This window comes from Scyliorhinus torazame, chromosome 24, assembly GCF_047496885.1.
Source record: "Scyliorhinus torazame isolate Kashiwa2021f chromosome 24, sScyTor2.1, whole genome shotgun sequence".
In the NCBI taxonomy this organism is placed as follows: Eukaryota; Metazoa; Chordata; class Chondrichthyes; order Carcharhiniformes; family Scyliorhinidae; genus Scyliorhinus; species Scyliorhinus torazame.
The window spans coordinates 56,323,019-56,337,209 of NC_092730.1; the positions used below are offsets into that span (position 1 = coordinate 56,323,019).

At 44.1% G+C, this 14,191-nt stretch overlaps 3 non-coding genes across 3 annotated transcripts; all 3 read right to left on the reverse strand.

Moving 5' to 3' along the window:
• Positions 1 to 4,017: 4,017 nt before the first annotated feature.
• trnas-uga (transfer RNA serine (anticodon UGA)) lies at positions 4,018 to 4,099 on the reverse strand. The gene has a single exon. It is a non-coding gene; the product is annotated as a tRNA-Ser (tRNA).
• An 8,799-nt stretch (positions 4,100 to 12,898) lies between these two features.
• On the reverse strand, positions 12,899 to 12,987 carry trnar-ucg (transfer RNA arginine (anticodon UCG)). Its single transcript is given in 2 exon segments — positions 12,899 to 12,934; positions 12,951 to 12,987. It is a non-coding gene; the product is annotated as a tRNA-Arg (tRNA).
• A 707-nt stretch (positions 12,988 to 13,694) lies between these two features.
• trnag-ucc (transfer RNA glycine (anticodon UCC)) lies at positions 13,695 to 13,766 on the reverse strand. The gene has a single exon. It is a non-coding gene; the product is annotated as a tRNA-Gly (tRNA).
• Between the last annotated feature and the right edge of the window lie 425 nt (positions 13,767 to 14,191).

Here is a 14,191-nt window from a genome sequence, read left to right on the forward strand (position 1 = left end):
TGGATTGTAGCTGTCCATTAAAAACGCAAATTGAATTCGGAAGTTTCTGGCCAGTAACTTCACAATGTCCACTATTACATCACTCGGCATCCTCAGCTGCATCACATCTGGTCCACATGACATGTCACCGTTTCCTACAGCCAGTCTTTCTCATTCCTCTTTGACGTAAGTTTTATACAAAAGAAAACAATTACGAATGGTCGATGAGGAAAGTGAGCACTTTTATTGAAGGGAGTTTAAAGAAACCTTTGTGATAAAGAAGTGGGATTAGGGAAATGAAAGTAAAAATAAGTGGAATGAAGGCGCGGGTTGTTCATGGACTGACTGCAGAATTTGATGTTTATTTATTCAATAGAGATTTCAGGCCAATTGTATTTGATGTCATTAAGGAGATTTACATTGAAGGAAGCATGTCGTTGTCTATAAGGTGTGATTACCTCCTTTTATCAAAATTGCTCTGATAGATGGGATTCAAAGAATTGGAGTCATATGGCATTCCTGTGGATTGTTAGATCCTTGCGAGCATTCAAACAAACCCTTCGGAAAACCGCCAAGACCGAGGAGATTGTGCAGTGGAGATTGACTGGAGTGGTATCAGTGGTGAAGAGTGTGCTTCCGGAAGATGTATGTCCAATATTGCAAACCAGGCTGCAGATTCACAACCTTCTTACCAACTTCTCATCGATGAAAAGGATGCACTGGTGAAAATCTTCCATGAATCCTTAAATTCTGGAAAATCGCAGCGTGTTTACTTCAGACAGGCATCATAATGAGCGCAGGCTGGTAGTGCCGGAGAGCCTGTTCCTGTGCTGTACTGTTCTTTATGGAAAACTGCCAACATAACACCCTTATTCGAAAAGGGAGGGAGACAGAAACAGATAACTAAATGCTAGTTAGCATAATATTTGTCATGTGGAAACTGTTAGAGTACATTCTAAAGGATATAATAGCAGAACATTTAGCAATATACAACATAATGAAACAGATTCAGCATGGCTTCAAGAAGGGCACATTATGCATGACAATCTGTTCGAATTATTTGAAGTGGTAATGATCAGGATAAATAAAGGGGAATCCTGCCTCCAACTGCCTCCCCACCTCCAGCTCCCTCCAACTGTTCCTGTCACAATATCACCCATTGTGTCACTCACCTCTTTTCCCCCCTCTCGCTAATCCTCGCTTTTCCTATCCGCCCTCTATCTCTAATCTATTTCCCTTTCTCTGGGTTCTGCCTTGTCTCCAGGCTCCCACTGACCCCTGCCTCGGGGACTCTCAGGCCGGCCAGGGCTCTTTAACCGGCACCATTCACAGGAAAAGTGACTTCAGTTTCCACAATATCATCCGCTCTCTCGGAAACCCCCAAACTGAAATTCAGACTCACCGTGAAGGTGAAGACTGCGAGGGCGGCATGGCAGCACAGTGGTTAGCACTGCTGCCTCACGTCTCCGAGGCCCCAGATTCGATACCGGCTCTGGGTTACTGTCCGTGTGAAGTTTGCACCTCCTCCCGTGTTTGCGTGAGTTTCGCCCCCAGAATCCAAAGATGTGCAAGCTAGGTGGATTGGCCACGCTAAATTGCCCCTTAATTGGGAAAAATGAATTGGGTACTCTAAATTCTTTTCAAGCAAGGTGAAGACTGCGGGTCCAGCTCCTGCTGTTTAAGACAGATCACTATAACTGGGCACAGTGAGCAGAAATAAATTCATGTTGTTTGTGTACATTTCACTCCAATTTGAAACGCCCCTGAATGAAAGTGTCCGTCTCACACGGCTCCCGATCAGCCAGGAGATTGCACCAGTCCACAATAAATGTATTTATGCAATTTATTTCTGATGTTCTGTGTGTCATTACATAGGACTCTTACTCTGATCTGAGACCTTACCTTGTCCTTGTGTCCAGATGCTGCCCTTTTCATCCTGTTTCAGTAATAACATTTTACTGGTATTAATTATGTAACTTACTTAGTGATTAATTTATTCAGCCACTAGGAGTGTTTTAAGCTCATTCTGTAAACGGAACTTCGCGTGGCTCGTATTTCTGGCCCGTTTAACCCACCTATTTACTATTGTTTCAGAACGAGAACTTAGTTATTAATGTTGAAGATTGTTGTTTATTAAAACCATGTTTCCACGCAAAACAAATTGATGCTGGTTATTAGATAAGAAACCCATGGGTGATGAGAACAATTGGTGAATTTTATTTGAGGAGTGTCCCCTCCTTTTCTGTCCTGACCTGCGATATTTAATTAAATAATTCACCACTGTGATGGCCAGGAACTGAAGCTGGGTCAAATGCTGGGACAGTCACCACTATACCACCACCTGTCACTGGGCAATGTCACCCCCTCTGTATTAATAGAACGAATACACAAACAATGAAGCGGGGGAATGTATTAAATCAGAGTTTGGATATTCTTGTAACCAATATGGCTGTAATGGGAATCTTTCATTTTCCGATAGATCGGGATGAGCTGGGTCGCTCAGTCAGAAATCAGATATCTGGGGATTTAAATGTGATTACTACAATGATAATATTTAACCATGTTAATGTTATTTTGCTCCAACTGAAACGTATCACGAATACATCGTCAACTTGTTGCACAACTTGCTTTCAGCCAGGAGATGGCAGCAGTGCTCCATACTTTGGGCCTCCTGTTTGTGCCCACAGATCTCGATAGGAATGGAGCTGCTGCTTCGCGGGGAGCTGCCAAACAAGGGGCACAGATATTGACCAACTGCACCCGCTCCAAATAGATTCCCCAAATTACTGAACAAAACAAAAACAAGCACAAATCATATTTTAAGAAACTATGACAGTGACTCTGAAAACAATACACCAACACCTCTGAAAGAATCGATTTGCTGAAACGAATTAAAGATGAACCGTTTCAATATCAGCCGTAATTCCTTAGCAGTTCTCACACAGGCACCGACTGGTTAGAAGTTTGCTTCACTTTTCAAGGTCCGGCTCAATAAAATCAATCACAGGCCCATGATCTGCTTTCCTCCTGTTCTCAGACACATCCACTTTCTACAAGGGCGCACTAACTGGTTTTCAGAGTAAGAGTCAGACTGCAGTCACCTCATTCTCTCTCGATGCCTTTATCTCAGAACCACCTCACAACCAGGAATGGAACTTCTCACAAGGACAAGAATGGAATAGTTTGTCGATTCTTCCAATGATTCAGGACCGTCCATCACCAGGACGAATTCGTCCAAAAGAGTTGGGGTGAGATGGGGCTGAGTTTCACTGTGTATCCAATCAGTCCCCGGAGAAGCACACAAAAAGGAGTGAGGAGAGAAAAAGAAACAAAGAAACAGATAGAGAGACAAAGGAAAGAGAACAAGAAAATATTTTTCAAATATGTTCCATTTCTGGCACGGTCTTTTTACACAGAAATCCGTTCACCTGAATGAAAGCAAACCACGTTTCCATTCGCTGCCGTTCCTGCTTCTCCTTCCAAACGTTGCAGGAAACGTTATTATTTATTGATTCATAGAATCATAGAATTTACAGTGCAGAAGGAGGCCATTCGGCCCATCGAGTATGCACCGGCTCTTGGAAAGAGCACCCTACCCAAAGTCAACACCGCCACCCTATCCCCATAACCCAGTAACCCCACCCAACACTAAGGGCAAATTTGGACACTAAGGGCAATTTATCATGGCCAATCCACCTAACCTGCACATCTTTGGACTGTGGGAGGAAACCGGAGCACCCGGAGGAAACCCACGCACACACGGGGAGGATGTGCAGACTCCGCACAGACAGTGACCCAAGCTGGAATCGAACCTGTGACCCTGGAGCTGTGAAACAATTGTGCTATCCACAAGGCTACCGTCCTGCCCCTTAACACCCCTTTGTTGATTTCAGTGCGAGTTTTTTTCTATTTCGCTCAGTTTCCCCCAAAAAATGTTAAATATCTGACTGAACTCGATATAGGTTCAAACCGTTCATTTACAAACATTCCGATTCAGCAGTTTGTGCGGGGAGTCGAACAAACGTCTCCAAACTCAATCGCTGTGAGCAGGATTCGAACCTGCGCGGGGAAACCCCACTAGATTTCAAGTCCAACGCCTTGAGCACTCGGCCATCGCAGCGGTGTTCACTATGTCATTCATTAGTAACTTGGTCGATAGAATATATTCTAAAACCAGCCTGGAATCACTCCAGGAAGTTATTGCATTCAAGCTTGTGTGTGTGTGTGTGTTTCCAGAGAGCTGCAAGTTTGAAAAGAGCTTGGGAGTGTCTGTGTTTGACGGGAACTGGATCTCTGACATAAAATACCATCTCTGGATCATTTGGGTGATTTAAATTCATAATTGTAAACCCTTTAACCTGATGTGATTCTGTTCAAAGGCATTAAGTCGCTTGGAAGTTTGAAGGAACATTTTAAGTATTTAGTTACTGTTGCAATATTTTCTGAGTTATCTTTTAAGTAAGGGGTGTTAAGAGATCGAATGTTTATTTAAGATGTTAAGTTGAGTTCATGGAATAAACGGTGTTTTGTGTTTAAAAACCCACGTGTCCATAATTGTAATCCCACACCTCGGGAAAAAGCCATGTGCTAGGAAAAGCAACAAATCCATTAAAGGGAGAGATTGGTTGAACTCCATGATACATTTTGGGGTTCGGAAAACGCCTCGCCCATAACAATTGGGGGCCCGTCCGCGATAGTAGTCTATCTATTGGATTGGCTTTTGTGAACTTAAACACAGTGAACGATTGTTGCTTTTCCGGTGTGGTATTTTAGTTTAAGTGGGGAGAGTGTTGCGAGCAATGTCTCTTTCAGAGGCTCAGAAGTTTTTGGGGGTGGAGAATGTCACACGTAGTACTTTACGGACAGAAACGAAAAGCAGACGGTTAGATTTTGCAAGAACATTGCAGTTAACATTACCTGACAAATGCGAAAAGATGAGGTAATTATGGCGGTGGTTAAGCATTAAAAGTTGCCTGAGATAGAGTTTGGCTCATTGCAAATGACAAAAATTCAGTTGCAAATTAAACAAATGGAACATGAGAAAGAATTAAAGCGGCTTGAATGCGAGAGTGAGAGAGTCGAAAGAGAAAGAGAGAGAGAGGAAAATGAAAAGGAGAGAGAAGAAAGGAGAAAAGCAAGAATAGCCCTAGCAGAATAAAATGAAAAAGAAAGGGAGATGCAGATCAGTGAAAAAGATAAAGAGAGGGAGTTTGAACTTCAGAAAATGGCCTTGAAACATGACAATCAATTAAAATTGGCAGATGTAAAGGGAAACGTACAGTTGGGTGATAGCGATGAGGATAGTGAGAAAGAGCGTCATAGTCGAAGGCTTGGTGGGAATCTATTTAAATATGTCCAAGCATTGCCAAGGGTTCACGAGAAGGAAGTGGAAGCCTTTTTCATTTCATTTGAGAAGGTAATTAAACAAATGAAATGGCCGCAGGACATGTGCGTGTTACTGATTCAAACAAAGCTGGTAGGTAGAGTTAGTGAAGTGTTTGCATCACTTCCGGAGGAGGTTTCTGCAACGTATGAGGAGGTGAAGAAACCCACCTTGAGTGAATATGAGCTAGTGCCTGAATCCCACTCGTATTATTTGCAATTAGGGATGCACCTAATGAGTCTACCAAATTTAGTCCTTTTGAACTAATTTTTGGTCATGAGGTAAGAGGACCACTTAAATTGCAAAACGAAAAATTGGTGGGTGAGAAATCGGAAATTACACTATTGGATTACGTGTCAAATTTTAGGGAACGATTAAATAGAGCAGGTGAATTGGCTAGACAACATTTGAAAGTTGCACAAAATGCGATGAAACGGGTAGTAGACAAGAAACCAAAGTTTGTAGTTATGCCAGTGGGGATAAAGTTTTAGTGTTGTTACCAGTGGTAGGAGAGCCTTTAAAAGCTAGGTTTTGTGGACCGTATCAGATTGAAAGGAAATTAAGTGAGGTGAATTATGTGGTCAAAACACCAAATAGGAGGAAGACTCAGCGAGTGTGTCATGTGAATATGCTTAAAAGGTACTTTGAAAGGGAAGGAGAGACAAAGGAGATTTTAATGATTCTAACTCAAAGTGATGAACCAAATTCAGATGACTGTGAATTTGACATACCTCAAATTAAATTGGAAAATGAGGATGTTCTTAAAAATTGGGATGAATTGTGAAGTTACCTGCCAGAGGAAAAACGAACTGACCTGAAAGAGCTATTGATATCACATGGGCACGTTTGTAGGGATAAATTGGGAAGTACGAAAATGGCTATACATGATGTAGATGTGGGAAATGCTGTCCCTATCAAACAACATCCATATAGACTTAATCCTTTAAAATTGGCACAGGTTAACAGAGAGATTGAGGGTATGCTGAAGAATGGCATAATTGAAGTGGATTGCAGCCAATGGAGCTCACCCATAGTGATGGTACCTAAACCAGACGGTACCCAATGGTTGCGTGTGGTCTACAGAAAGGTGAATGCAGTTACAAGAATGGACTCTTATCCTATCCCACCATTGAGGGATTGCATTGAGAAAGTGGTACAATCTGCTTTTACTTCCAACTTCCAGACATGGAAAGAACATTTAAAGCATCGTATGGAGTTCTTCGATCGACTTCAGGAGGCAGGTTTGGTGATAAACCTAGCCGAAAGTGAATTTGGAGATTTCCTCGATTGGTCCCAGGAATGAGCGGGTTTTCTATTGAGGAAAGGAGAGGTGAAGAGTGACAGTTGTTTTGATTGAAGAACATCAGATTTTGAATGGTCTTGACAAGGTGGACTTGGAAAGGATGTCTCTGCTTGTGGGTAAGAGCAGAACTACTGGGCAGTTAAAAACAAGGATGTCGCCCTTTTCGGACGTAGATGGGGAAATTTCTCCCTCTCAGCGAGTTGTGCGACTCTGGAACTCTGCCTCTGAATGCGGCGGAAGCGGGACATTGATTATTTTTAAGGCGGAGATTGAAAGATTCTTGTTCAGCAAATAAATCAAAGGTTTATCGGGGTTACATACAACCATTACATTCAGCCAACTACCTGGATGCACAAGCGGTCGTTAGTTTTACTTGATATATGAGGAAAAATTCAGAGTCCTACACCATGGTGAAACGGTCTTGAAATGTCGTGTTCGTTTCATCACATGTTCTGCACTGATATATTCTCTGGAGCTCAAACCTGCCCCCGATTGAAGTCAATGACACCATATCCATCGTCTTGATTAAAAAAACAGGGCTCGTCCGGGATTCGAACGCGGGACTTCTCGCATTTCATCGCAAAAGGATGTTTTGTCAGCGGGAATCAATACCGCTCGACCAACGATCCAACCGACAACCAGGACTCACTCAAACCAGCTTCTCATTATCTCCCGAAGCTTATTGTATCAGCTCAATGCGCTTCTTTATTCCTGTTCAATTTGGTTTCGTTGTTCAAATAAAATGAAAAGAAACAATTTTTGTCCCTTGCTTTTCGTACTGGGATCATTGGGTAAATTGGGGTATTTTTGTTTTGTTGGCCTCCTCTGCGAACAGAATAAAACAGGACCTGAGGAAGGAGCAGTGCTCCGAAAGCTAGTGTTTGAAACACACCTGTTGGACTTTAACCTAGTGTTGTCAGACTTCGTACTGTGCACATCAGAGACTGAGAGGTAAAGATTCATTCACCACCCAAATGCCTATATGCCCCTCCCCCAACGGACACGCAAGCGCAATGCCACTGAAAGTTTTGTAATTATTCTGATATGCAGACATGTTAACGGAAACTGCCAAACAACATAATGATTTTATCCACTCAATAACAATTTCAGAGATTGATCATTACAGATTTACTTCGACTTTCACACAGATTTTCAGAGAATGAAGGATACTGAATGAATGCCAGACTCTCAGACAGTCCCAGAGACTCTCGCAAAGCGATTTAACTGAATCCCAAAGACAGAGTGTTACAGAAGATATGCAACAATCCGATGAATTACCGGAATATTACAAATATGGAATGAATCTGACTCTGTCATACAGTGTCAGAGACTGAAATATACATGAATTATATTTCAAAATTGATCGCGTTTAGCAGGGTGGTAGAGTCAAATAACCCGATGGAGCGAATCCTCAATGTGAAGATGGTGCCTTGTCTCCACAAGGACTGTGCAATGGTCACTCTGAACATATAGAGTATGGGACACGGAGCTCCACAGACTGAATCCTACTTTCCACACAACACCACTGACTGGATTGGATTGGATTGGATTTGTTTATTGTCATGTGTACCGAGGTACAGTGAAAAGTATTTTTCTGCGAGCAGCTCAACATATCATTAAATACATGGGAAGAAAAGGGAAGAAAAGAAAATACATAATAGGGCAACACAACATATACAATGTAACTACATAAGCACTGGCATCGGATGAAGCATACAGGGTGTAGTGTTAATGAGATCAGTCCATAAGAGGGTCATTTAGGAGTCTAGTGACAGTGGGGAAGAAGCTGTTTTTGAGTCTGTTCGTGCGTGTTCTCAGACTTCTGTACCTGCTGCCCGATGGAAGAAGTTGGAATAGTGAGTAAGCTGGGTGGGAGGGATCTTTGATTATGCTGCCCGTTTTCCCCAGGCAGCGGGTTGTGTAGATGCAGTCAATGGATGGGAGGCAGGTTCGTGTGATGGACTGGGCAGTGCTCACGACTCTCTGAAGTTTCTTGCGGTCCTGGGCCAAGCAGTTGCCATACCAGGCTGTGATGCAGCCCGATAGCATGCTTTCTAAGGTGCATCTGTAAAAGTTGGTGAGGTTAATGTGGACATGCCGAATTTCCTTAGTTTCCTGAGGAAGTATAGGCGCTGTTGTGCTTTCTTGCTGGTAGCGTCGACGTGGCTGCACCAGGACAGATTTTTGGAGATGTGCACCCCTTGAAATTGAAACTGCTAACCATCTCCACCTCGACCCCGTTGATGCTGACAGGGGTGTGTACAGTGCTTTGCTTCCTGAAGTCAATGGCCAGCTCTTTAGTTTTGCTGGCATTGAGGGAGAGATTGTTGTCGCTACACCACTCCACTAGGTTCTCTGTCTCCCGCCTGTATTCTGACTCGGCGTTATTCGAGATCCGGCCCACTATGGTCGTATCATCAGCAAACTTGTAGATGGAGTTGGAACCAAGTATTGCCACGCAGTCGTGTGTGAACAGGGTGTAGAGTAGGGGGCTAAGTACGCAGCCTTGCGGGGCGGCGGTGTTGAGGACTATTGTGGAGGATGTGTTGTTGTTCATTCTTACTGATTGTGTTGTGTTGATCAGAAAATCGAGGATCCAGTTGCAGAGTGGGGAGTCAAGTCCTAGGTTTTGGAGCTTTGATATGAGCTTGGCTGGCACTATGGTGTTGAAGGCGGAGCTGTAGTCAATAAATAGGAGTCTGATTTAGGGGTCTTTGTTTTCGAGATGCTATAGGGATGAGTGTCGGGCCAGGAAATGGCGTCTGATGTGGACCGGTTGCAGCGGTATGCGAATTGCAGTGGATCAAGGCGTTCTGGGAGTATGGAGGTGTTGCGCTTAATGATGAATGATAGTGAATTCCAAGACTTCCGTCGTTCCAGTGAGAACAAACCGAGTTTATTCAACCGCTCCTCATAGCTAATGCCCTCCATAACAGGTAACATCCTGGTAAAATCTCTTCTGCACCCTCTCTAAAGCCTCCACATCCTTCTGGTAGTGTGGCGACCAGAGTTGAACACTATTCTCCAAGTGTGGCCCAACTAAGGTTCTATACAGCTGCAACATGACTTGCCAATTCTTGTCCTCAATGCCCCGGCCAATGAAGGCAAGCATGCCGTATGCCGTCTTGATTACCTTCTCCACCTATGTTGCCCCTTTCAGTGACCTGTGGATCTGTAGACATAGATCTCTCTGACTTTCAATACTCTTGAGTGTTCTACCATTCACTGTGTATTCCCTACCTGCATTAGACCTCCCAAAATGCATTACCTCGCATTTGTCCAGATTAAACTCCATTTGCCATCTCTCCGCCCAAGCCTCTAAAAGATCTAAATCCTGCTGTATCCTCTGACAGATCTCATCGCTATCCGCAATTCCACGAACCTTTTGTGTCATCTGCAATCTTACTTATCAGACCAGTTACATTTTCCTCCAAATCATTTGTATACACTACGAACAGCAAAGCTGCCAGCGCTGATCACTGCGGAACACCACTAGTCCCAGCTCTCCAATTAGAAAAGCACCCTTCCATTGCTACTCTCTGCCTTCTATGACCTAGCCAGTTCTGTATCCATCTTGCCAGCTCACCCCTGATCCCGTGTGACTTCACCTTTTGTACCAACCTACCGTGAGGGACCTTTGACAAGGCCTTACTGAAGTCCATATAGACAACATCCACTGCTCTACCTGCATCAATCATCTTTGTGACCTCTTCGAAAATCTCGATCAAGTTAGTGAGACACAAAACCATGCTGCCTCTCACGAATACGTCCATTTGCTTCCAAATGGGAGTAGATTCTGTCTCGAAGGATTCTCTCCAGTAATTTCCCTACAACTGACAAAAGGCTCATTCCTGGCACCAATCGAGGAAACCTTCTCTGAACCGTTTCCAACGTATTTACATCTTTCCCTAAATAGGGAAACCAAAACTGCACAGAATTAGCGAAATGTGTAGCTCCTGGAATAAAAGGGACAGTAGCAATATGGATCTAAATGTGGTTGAATAATCAGAAACAGAATGTAATGGTCAATAGAGACTTTTCGGACTGGAAGAAGGTTTGAGTGTTTCACATGGGTTCCTACTGGAATATTTGCTTTCCCTGATGTATAAAAATGTGCTAGATCATGGTGTACAGGGAACAGTTTCAAAGTTCAGGGATGGTACAAACTTGGAAATTTTGAAAACTGAGACGCGGACAGTCGAGAACTTCAAACGACGAAAGATGATTTTCAATCTGGAGACGTGTGAGATGATGCATTTTGGTAGGGAAGTGTAGAATCACAGATTTTACAGTGCAGAAGGTGGCCATTCGGACCATAGAATCTGCACCGGCTCTTCAAAGAGAACCCCCATGAAGCCAACACCTCCACCCTATCCCCGCATCCCCATCTAACCTAAGGGCAATTTAGCATGGCCAATCCACCTAACCTGCACATCTTTGGAGCGTGGGAGGAAACCGGAGCACCCGGCCGAAACCGACAGAGAACCCGAAGCGGGTATCGAACCTAAGACCCGGCGCTGTGAAGCCATAGTGCTAACCACTATGCTACCGTGCTGCCCCTCAACTATTTATGGGATGTAGGAGCAGACAGAGCTGGGTGTATATGTGGATAGATCATTGAAGGTGGACAGGTGGAGAGAGCAGGTAATAAAGCAGATCTTATTCTGGGCTTATTTACGAATGGAAAAGAGAACAAGAGGAAGGAGGTTATGCTGAATCTGTACAAGGCGCCAGTTAGACATCAGATGGAATATTTTGCACAGCTCTGGGAGCCACAATATTGGAAGGCTGTGGACGTATTGGGCAGCGTGCAGAAGAGGTTTACAGGATTGATTCCATTTAGGAGGCTAGATTGGAGATGTTGGGAACGTTCTCCTTGGAGAGGATAAGGCTGAGAGGAGATATGATGGAGATGTTCAAAATCATGAGGGGGCTAGGCGGAGTAACTAGAGAGAAACTCTTCCCCCGAGAAAAAAGAGCAAGAATGAGAGGGCACAGATTTCCGTTGATTTGCAAAGGAAGCAGCTGTGATGTTTGAAAAAGAAGCACTTTTGCACAACGAGTGTTTCGGGTCTGGAATGCACTGAGGATTGAATCTTCTTGCACCATTCTCTATACCGATATTCCTAATCCTCTGTCTGATAATCGATTTAAATCACGACACCAGTTTTGGGCAGGAGTTTGGCACCATGAAAACATGCAGTTTCAGAAGCTCCAAAACAGACGCCAGCTTCATCTGGGGCACTGCTGGCAGATTTTGTCTTTCCAGAACCGGCCGCCCAGCCGTGAAAACAAGTCCATCAGAAGATCTCATTACACTGTAAGACGGAGGAGCAGAAGTAGGCCATTCGGCCCATCGTGTCTGCTCCACCATTCAAAGAGGTTATGTCTGTTCTGATATAATCCTCAAACCCAGTTTCCCGCCTTATCCCCATAATCCTTGCTTTCCTTTACTGATTAAAAATCTGTCTCAAGGGCAGCACGGTGGTTCAGTAGGTTATACAGCTGCCTCACGGCACCGAAGGCCCATGTTCGATACCGGCTTTGGGTCACTATCTGCGTCGAGATTGCACATTCTCCCTGTGTTTGGGTGCGCTCCAACACCAAAAGATGTGCAGAGTCGGTGGATTGGTTGCAAAATTGCCCCTTAGTTGGAAACAATGTTTGGGTACTCTAAATTTTTAAAAAATCTGTCTGTGGCAGCCTTCAACAAATTAACTGACCCACCCTCTACAGCCCTATTCGGTTCATACAAACATTGCTACAGATGCTCTATACTCCGAGAGAAGAAACTACTCATCATTTCTGGTTGAAATGGGCGGCCACTTCCTCTGAGATTATTCCTTCTGGTCCTAGACTCTCCCACATGGTGAACCAGCTTCTCAGCATTTATCCTGTCAAGCCCCCCGCCCCCGCGCTGGATATACATGGATGTGGGCTAAATGCGGGCAAGTGGGACTAGCTTAGTGATACAAATTGGGCGGCATGGTCAAGCTGGGCCGAAGGGCCTGTTTCCATGCTGAAACATCTATGACTGTAACCATCTTCCTGAGGACATTAGAATTCCCTCCACAGAATTGTATTGAACCGATTGATCCATAATATTTTATTCAAATCTTCATCCAAATCAATCAGATATTGTGGATTCATTCGGGGGTAAACGAAAGACTAAGATGAGGAGAGGAGGGAAAACTGGATTGTCAGCAAAAGTTCCACCGGATTTCTGTATACAAAGGCCGCGGCAGGACTCGAACCTGCAATCGCCTGATATCATTAATAGAATCACCGAAGTCAGACGCCTTATCCATTAGGCCACGCGGCCAACGGCTGTAACATTTGAGCTGATGTTTAGCCCACGTGAAAAAATACTGCGATTATTTGTATTTCATTTCTGTTTTTTGTGATCCGCTGTTTCCCAGATCCCAGAAAATACAAGGGAAAGCTCCAGCTGCCGGACATGGTCATTTTCAAAGTGGAAAAGCCCTTCACTCTGTGAGCTGTGAAGATTCATGGAGGCTCGGGGACTCTCAGGCTGGCCAGGGCTCTTTATCCGACTCCATTCACAGGAAAAGTGACTTCAGTTTCTGCAATAACATCCGCTCTCTCTGAAACCCCCAAACTGAAATTCAGACTCACCGTGAAGGTGAAGACTGCGGACTGCGGTTCCCGCTCCTGCTGTTTAAAACTGATCACTATAACTGTGTACATTGAGCAGAAAGAAATTGTTGTTGTTTGTAAACATTTCTTACTGAACTCACTGTCATTCTGCATTAAGAGGACGACTTTGAATCTCCTGCTATTTGACAAACTTGAGGATGAAGTGAAAAAGCTGCGGCTTTTAGCTGTTGTTTGACTGCTTGTGGGTGAATAGTGGAACACTGTCCATATTGAAATCATATTAAAAATGATCAGAAAGTTACTTATTTCACTCCCCTCCCTAATTGCGCGTAAATTCTGAGTTAGAAACTGTTTTTCTTTCTCGGTTTGAAACTCACGAAGTCGCGCAAAAGTTCACTTCCAAATTACAACTGCGATGGCCGGGAATCGAATCCGGGTCAATTGCTTGGAAGGCAGCTATGCTCACCACTATACCACCATCGCTCACTGGCAAAATCTCAGTCATGTTAGTACTTCACATTAGTTTATGAAGTGTTCCTTGAAAAAATCCTGCTCTTCGTAGCTTATTTCCCTCCAATTTAAAATGCTCCTGAATGAATGTATCCGTGTCGCACTGCTCCCGTTCAGCCACCAGATGGCACCAGTCCACCATAAATGTATTTCACCAATTTAATTCTGATGTTCTGTGTGTCGTCACATAGGACACTTACTCTGGCCTGAGACCTTACCTTGTCCTTGTGCCCGGATGCTGCCGCTTTCACCATGTTTAAGTTATCACAGAGCACCTCCAGTGCAAGAGTAGGCTCATCGAGTCGGCTCCGACCCTTGGCCCAATCCCCACTTCACCGGTTGATCACATCAGTGTGTCAGCGTGGCCGGAAGAGAAAATGCTGGAAAATCTCAGTAGG